Below are 9,074 nucleotides of genomic sequence, written 5' to 3'. Positions count from 1 at the left end.
GGTGGCCCAAGGGGTTGGGAGAGGGTCCGGCCCACTCTGCGCCTGGGCTGGGACTGGGCCCGCCAGCGCAGGGTAGCAGGAAGCTCTCCGCACACTCACCGGACCTGGGCTAGGACTGGGTCTCAACAATTTGTATAACGGTTGATCTACATTGTCATTTTGACTGAATTAAGGGACTTCTAGAAAATTAATAAAATCCACTTTTGGGTTTATCAAATGTGTCTTTGAAGGTTTTAAGAAAGAATTTTAAAAACAGAGACAATTGGTATATATATAAGTGAACTGAAGGGAGAACATTACCCTGAATATGGAGAGCACTGTCTTAAGTGTAGAGTGAAACCTTACTGGAATAAACATGGAAAGAAGAACCCATCCACAGTTTCAAGCTTGATTCTGCTGGAGAAAGGGCACTTTTGAAACTGTCATCATTCTGGACACCAGCCTCCAATTTCCGCACCTTTTAGGTAAAGCTTATGCTGGTCACTCGTAAGAAAGATCCTGGGGTTTTAGCCTTGGACTGAGGCTGTATTACTATTCCTTCTTATTCTTAGTCTTCCAGCTACTTGCAATGATTTTCTGGCTGTCTAGCAAACATACATACACTGTGGGGCCAGCCCGTCTCTATTCCTGTAAACCAGTATAATTCATATAATACATATTGTTAGTTTTGTTTTTCTAGGGAACAATAATGCATACAATATGCATTTTAATTTTTACAATTTTTCTAATAATAATAATCACATCTATAAATACTGATAATTTTCTTTTTCTTTTTTGGTTTATTGTATTGACAAGATCATAAAGCTAATTTTGGTATTGTCTGTTATATTATTATAGTCAGTAATTTATATGAATGAAGAGAAGTGATACCAACTAATGACTAGCAGCTAAGAAAGACTTTGGCTTTTGATTTCTTAAACACTCAATAATATTATGGACTTTTATAGCATGAAGTCATATGAAATGACCATGCAATAACCAGAAGAACCATGTATTTTCTCTATGTGACTGGTGACTGTGTAATTGATCTTATTTTTTAATACTTGGTCAATAATGGTATTAATTTTATTTTAATTTATTTTTATTTTATTTTATTTTTTTAAGCGGAACCGGGGATTGAACTCAGGCCCTTGCGCTTACCAGGGAAGCGCTTACTCCACTGAGCCATCTCCCCGGACTAATGGTACTAATTTTAGCTATTCATTTAAACTCTAAGTGTATTTATAAGCAAAAATATACCTATGTTATTTTATTTGCCAATTGTCTAAGTTGGTTAAAAATATCTTCATAATACTTACATCTATACAATTGTTTAGGTCCTTAATATAGTTAGTCTTTTGATAATTTTTAATTTTCTGTTTGTATGACAAATAATTTAATACTGACATATTTGTGTAACTATTATTAAAAATGTCTACACACTTAAAAAGTAAAACTTATTTAAATTTTTTTGGATACTAAGTTTACTGATACACCATTGGATTCATACAAGTCATCTTTGGCTCCTACAATTACAGGAGGTGTTCAAAATGGTAGGCATTAGCTTCCAGACATTTATTATTGGGTCAAACTTCTGCTTGGGTAACCTTGGTCTTTGAAATTGCTCCACATGAATTTTCAGTCTCTTCTCTAACGCCTGGGCGAATAGATGGTTATCTAGAATAATCCATGCATCTGTTGAAAAATATCGTTTTAGTTTTATGTTCCTGAAGTGTGGGTACATTTTTAGCAGGTTATATAATATTTTTCTCAAGATTTTAATTGTTTCCATAGTAATTCTGACCACAAATTAAATGGAAGAAAAACTGAATCATTTTCAGTGGTCAGGTTCAATTTTCATTTCCAAAGGAAGACTGCTTGTTAGAGTTAAAGAACACAGTAAGTTTAACAGTGGTTGTGTATTAAGATTTATGTAAGTTACTGTAAAGAGATTTTGAGAGATCACAACCTAATGATTTAAGGCATTTAAATGGCTCAATGGGGTGAGAACCCGGAATATCTCCTTGGCCACAGAGGAAGAATCCCATGCATTAACATTTCCTTTGCAGAGAATTTTCTCCAGATGGTTTCATCCTAACTTTGTGCCCCAATGTACTGGAAAGAAAACAGCATATGGCATCACACATATGGAATATTGCCATAGCTTCTTTGTTTATCTCTCTGCCCTGGAGCTTCACCCAATAATCCTTTCTGCACGGTGTTCTTGTAATAACAGAGTAGCATTTCCCAAAAATGAAATACATGACTTCTGTACTCAAGCTTCATTTTTGCCACTCCATGCCTAAAACATATTCATTTTTCCTTGTTGGTAAAATATAAATTCTTCACTTTAGTGTGTATAGTGAGAGATACCTGATCACGCCTGAGCTGCACAACCTCTGTCTGTCCACATATGTCTCAGGACATGGACATGGGCCTGATCATTCTGAAGTCATTCATCATCACGTCTGAGTTTCTCATTTAGAGTAAATTTCCTCTACCTCTTGTACTTATTTGGATGATTTCTCTGTCTATTTCCACCATAGATAATTTTAAGGATTTGACAAGATCTTGCCTTGCCCCTAAAACTCATCCATCCTGTAATGGATAAGAAATGCTGATATGTGGCTAAGTTATCTTTCATAATTTAACTAACTGTAATTTCATCTTTGTGATAGATTTTAAATTAAAGTCCATTACTTTTTTCCCAGTATTCTGCAACAATTAATCTCTGCCTGATTTTGGTTAAGTATGTTAAATCCTAAAAGGTACTCCTTTATAATTTTATTGTTCCTTTCATATTTACCACAAAATCATTTATTAACATGCAAGTGAATAAATATCTTTATAATTGTAACAGTGACCAAATCTCCAGGTAATTTGAGACTCTTAAAGCCCAGGATGCTTTGACATACTCATTGTCATATGTGATGATTCTAACTATCTTGGGAACTGGAAACAAAATTTTTATTCTTTTTTTGTATTCTGCAGAAAGTTCTTCTCTGTAGCCATGATTCATAACTTCTGTTTTGTACAATTCTTATAAATAAACCACCTTTCAGTAAAAGCCATAATTTGTGTTAATAAAAATTCTATATAAACATTAACATGTCTTTAAAACAATACTTTGCTAGCAACATATGTTACATTAGGATTATGTATATATTATTAGATAGTTATAATGAAAAGTAAGAGGGGCCTGGGATTTAACTCAGTAGAATAAGCGCTTGCCTGGCAAGTGCAAGGGCCTGAGTTCAATCCCCGGTTCAGAAAAAAAAAGAAAAGTGTAAATAAGAACTTGCTGCTTTAAGATCATAATCACTCTACCTATTTTCATAGTTATGATAGTTCATTAGAAGAAAATCTTAGTATTCTGTGTTAGAGAATACTAAAATAATGCAATAAACACTGTAGATTAATTAGAATAAAGTGAATTTGAAATAGAGTCTCTCTATGCTGCTATCTCCAAGTAATTTTTAAATTACCATGGAATAGATGGAAGACTACTCTTCAAAAAGCAAATATTTTTCTATCTCACAAGTTTTCACTTTGGAAAAGAGATATGAAACTAATAATGTATTTTTTTTTAGATTTTTATAGAGCTACTTGTCCTACAACTGAAATCATGTCCTAAAATATGAAAATTATATAATAAATGTACATACAAAGAGGTTTATATATGTAAAATGAAAACTCGTTCCATCCCTGAATGTGCTAAGTAACTTTACTTCTCTTTTATAATTTCACTAAGCTATGTTTAAAAAGTACAAGAAACCCTTAAATATTTACTAGGGTAGAAGTCTTTGTATTACCATGGTGATACTAGCATGCATTATATAAACATATTATGACTACAGACCCTTCAGGGGCCATGATGTGCAATAGCAAGGCTGTGATATTTAGTTTGTTTTCTGATTTTAGCAAGGAAAGTAGTTTAATGATAATTCATCTAATAATTTTTCTTGTTATTACTAAGCGTTTTAACCGAAGATAATTTTATAGTTTTCTACATTTGTTCAAATATTCATAGACTTCTACTTACAGACATGTTTACACCCATTATATTTGCAAATCCTTTGGAATTATCATAAGAAGTATTTTAGAGCAGATTTTAGCTTTTCACCTTCTGTATCCTCTTTCTCTTTGCCTTGGTGTGATGCTGAATCACAGATGTAATTCAATAGTTATGTAAATTAACTATTGGTGATTAGTAAATAGCTTTTCACTTATCTCTAGTGACTATTCATGCATGAAATTTAGTGGGATTCAGGTGTTTATGTCATTGGGAAAACATACGTGCTGAACTAATACTAGTTCTGGCAAGAAAAGAAATGAAAAGTTAATTGACAAAGAATAGAGGCTTTATCCTACTTGTCTGTAGTGCTTAGACAATTGTAATATGTGTTTAATGTCTTTTACACTAGCAAAATAATTTTGCTTTCTTTTCTTGCAAGGCAAATTTCACCCTACTAAATGTGTTGGCTTCATCAGTATCTGTTTTGCAGCTGACATTAGAAACAATCTACAAGTATTGGTGAACAATGGATTTTTTATCTCATTCATTTGCTTTGCTTAAATTTAAATGTTTGCTTATGTTGAACCTGAGGCTCTTGCATATAGGTAGAATGTTTCCTTACATAACAAGCAGGTGGGACAGTGTTTAAGCATCAGCTGGTATTGGATCAAATTCTGTGCAAAGCAAATCTCTGGGATTCTACTATTTCTTTTTGAACCTGTACTTGGAGGAAAACGTCTAAGCCTTTAATTTGTATTTGTTCAGGTCAATGCTTTTCCTCATGCTTATCTCACTGAAAATCACTTCCCTCTTTCTTACCATGTAAGACTTAACTAAAAATCTCATTACAGTATAAAATTCCTCTGATCACATATATGCAGTGAAATTTTAGTTCTGTTAACTTCCGCAACTCTAACTTTCAAAACAACAGCATCAGAAATTAGGTAGTGTGCTAATAACATGATTCTTGCCTTTCTACTCACCCTGCTGTTGCTATTATATTTCCACTATTATCAGTAAAAGCTCTGGGCCTCCTATACTTTGCATTGTGCAGTGTCAAGCACAACAACATTCCCATAAAAATTAATTAATACATGTTGGAAGATCTACAAAGTTGCTAAAGTAAATAAAACTCAGATTGAAACTTCTGAATATAAACTGGCAAATATTCACATGTTTTGTGATTGAGAAACCTTTCTAAATTTCTAAATGTAAGTAAATCCTCTATTCTGATAACATTTCTGCCACAGTTTAAGTAGTTCATTACCCACAAACTGTAGTGTAATCATAGTCTGTTCTATAACAAAGAATAAGAGCCAGCAATGGAAATTAGAATTAGAAGAAATTGTGAGTTTGAAAATATGTGCAAAAAGGATATTAAAGATTAAACAATGATTTAGTTAGAATTTTCTGTCTAAACAAAAATAATTTTCATTTTCATAATCCAAACATAGGTAATATGACTTTAACACTGGAAATATCTGATATTGAGTTCATGACTTATGTTCATTAGTGAAGTCATATAAAATTCTTGTGATTCAAGCATCAATTAGAAAATCAGTTACTAGATTTCCTGGAAAACATCAAGTTTTGATTTAAATCTCTCTACGTACTGAAGATGACAAAGTAAGTTGCCAGCATTAAAATTCATGTTTACACTCATACTCCTAAAGTCTTGTAGAGCAAGTCTCTCAGGTCTATAGTAGTTCCCATATATGAAATAAATAAATATTAAAACTATGAAGTGAAGGTTTACTATTGAAAGTGTAACATTATTTTCTTTGAATAGGACCCCAAAAGTACTGGAACAAAAATTTTTACAACAATAAATTCATTAATTAGATCATCAAGTTACTCATATACTTAAAGCTTGGGATGTGCATAATTACTTAAAATGTTTATAATTTTATGAGGTTAGATTGTCTTAATTAGTAGAAATGATAACAATCAATGATAATGATAATAATGAAGCTATACTGAATGATAGGAGCAATAACTAAAAAATGGACAGGTTTTCAGCATTTTAGTCATTACTTTTGTAGTCTTTAGAGCTTATGACTTAAAGATCTAAATAACTAACTTCACCATGAAACAAGCCTAGGTACAATGGACATATGTACAAACTTTGGGCTTCTTAAATATCTCAGGACAATATAAAGATGAAGCATTTCAAACTAAGCATATTGTGAGAGGAAAAGTATTCAAGATTCATATACACATGCACAGTGTGTGTTGAAAACCTTGAAGCCCCATGAGTTTATTTTCTCAAATCTCCATATTTTGGAGAGCTACATTTTGGTATCTAGAAAGAATACTCTTTTTTTTTTTTTTTTTTTTTTCAGAACCAGGGATTGAACTCAGGCCCTTGCTCTTGCCAGGGAAGCACTTATTCTACTGAGCCATCTCCCTGGCCCCTGAAGACATTTTCAATACTGCAATATTAGTGAAAACTAATGCATGTTAATGCATTAGAAACTCACAAGTAGGGGCCCGGGAGATGGCTCAGTAGAATAAGCGCATCCCTGGCAAGCGCAAGGGCCAGAGTTCAATCCCTGGTTCCACAAGAAAGAAAAAGAAAGAAAGAAAGAAAGAAAGAAAGAAAGAAAGAAAGAAAGAAAGAAAGAAAGAAAGAAAGAAAGAAACCTCACAAGTAGATAGAAGCATTAAGTCCAAGTCCATATCCTAAAATATAATTTAAATAAACCAAATTGTTGTCATGTTCTCAACATTCATTATCTTCTATGGTTAATGGTTCATCAACAGTAGGATTGGTTTACTCAAAGAAATACAATAAAGTAAACCAATGGTGGAAATAATAAATATTTGGATAAAAATAAGTATATACAAAATACATAAAGTAATACATATATGTAAATATGCACAATGTAATTATTAGTGACCAATATTATGTGTTATGAAAATAACACTTTAGGCTAAAGCAAAGTTTATAACCTGAATAATGCATAATTAGTTGTTTTCAAAATTTTTTACTTTCTTTTCAAAGTGATTCACAGAAAGGCTATTACTTTATTCCAATACTCACAGAATATTGAAGACACTGCTAGTGCATTCTGCAAGTCTTAAGGCAACCTCTATAAAAGGAAATCTCTTATGCACAATCTAAACCCTTGCACAATGAGTTCTTTCCTTGTCCATGGACATGCTTATTTGGGATGACAAGCTTCAATTCAGCTATCACATACTCTGCAATCACCTCCCATTCGGAGTAGGTCTACTCTCCACTTAGGGAACCACCATACAGATCTCGATTGGCATACAATATCTCACTATAGACACAGAGCCCTCAAACAGGGTGAGACTATTAAAGTGCTACAGCAGTTGGTCATCAGCGAAGCTTGTAATGGAAAGACGATAAAACTAATTCACAGTTACAATAAGAGATTAAATAATTTGAACTCATTATATCCTAAATATCTTGTAAGTTAGGATTCATGTAAAGTGTATTGTGTGTGTGCATGTGTGAACACTTTTCATTTTAGTAGTACAAAATATTAGCAATGAAAGTATTGCTTTTGAAATGTGTTACAGAGTATAAAATTTGAAAGCTGCTTTCTACAGTCTGCAGACCTCTGGCAGCAGTTTACAACCTACATATTACTTAAATTTAATAAATCTTCATTTCTTCCTTGATAAGCTTAGGATGGTAGAGAAAACAAGTTCACAGAGGACTTTTAAGACTTGGAACAAATGAAGAAAGAGCACAATGTCTGCAAACAAGGAAGTGATGAATGAATGCTACACATATGTAATGTGATCCAAGAAAAGAAATTGATAGTGGGCAGAAGATTAGTATCAACACAATGAGACTTCACGTGGTATACTTAACCTTCTCAATTTGTTAATATCATCCATGATCAAACCTGCTCTAACAAAGATAAGTAAATTGTAGTTTATTTTTGTTATCTATTCATATAGATATTTATCATGATGCATAAAAGGAAATATATGATGTTTAAAACATAAATTTTCTAAGAAATTCATGCTATGTGAAGACTGCTACCAAGGAATAATTCATGTTATGGACTATGTGTACTGAATAATTGAAAACTAGTAATTTACTTCTTTAAATGAAGGAAAGGATGAATATTTCATAATTTAAATGTACTCTCCCAATTTTAATTGAATATTGTTTTGTGACCGATATTCAGTTGACTAATCTTTTAAATTGCTTTACATTGCTGTTGCATAATAAACATATTTTTACAAACTTCAATGAAACTACAACAGCAAAACGGGAGATAATGTCATATGCTAACAAAGAAGTTTCATTAGTGAAAACTAAGAAATCAAGTTTAAATAAAACTATGTTACAGGTGTCAGTGTATTTTGGGGATAGGGTGCAAAATTTTACAACACATAAATGAATTTCGTAGGAATATAAATTATTATCATATTTGTATTGTAAGGTTCTTTTTATCAGTGCTCTATAAAAAGACACTGATTTCCAAGGGCTGGCCAGTTAGCTCAGTGGATTAAAGCACCTGCTTAGGTAGATGCAGTGCCTGGGGTTCAGTGCCAGCCCTACTCTGGAGTGCCCTGAGATGGCGATTCAGAATGGGTGCTATGATGTGTGCCTACAACACCAGTGCTTGGAGGCTGAAAACAGAAGAATCACTAGGAGTTCAATCTATATAGTAAGAAAATGTAGAAACTTAATAAACACATTTTTAAAAAATTAAATTATAAGGGTGTGTTTTAAAAAGAGATTTTAATTTTGTGATGGACCTCATTTAATCACAGTCTAAATAATATTGGCTCTTCTGCTTGACTAGCAATGTCAGAAATTGTTGACCTGAGTCCCCTACAGCTCAACATAACACCATGGCTTTACTTCTTATATTTTGTTTTTATACTTTTCTGCTGGATGGTTAAGACCAAGGTAAAGCAGTACCTATGCAACAAGAGTTGTAGCTTTTGGGTCTGACAAGGTCAATGAAATCCCCTCAGGATTTATCCTGAGATCCTGTACCTCAGATTGTAGAACCTTTGTCAGTGTCATCCATGAGGATGAGTCACGGCCATTGCTTGGCCAATGTGCTCTCTGTGAAAGCCTGAGAGA

The sequence above is a fragment of the Octodon degus genome, unplaced genomic scaffold (genome assembly GCF_000260255.1).
Source record: "Octodon degus isolate 3935 unplaced genomic scaffold, OctDeg1.0 scaffold00007, whole genome shotgun sequence".
Classification (NCBI taxonomy): domain Eukaryota; kingdom Metazoa; phylum Chordata; class Mammalia; order Rodentia; family Octodontidae; genus Octodon; species Octodon degus.
This window is presented reverse-complemented; position numbering follows the sequence as displayed.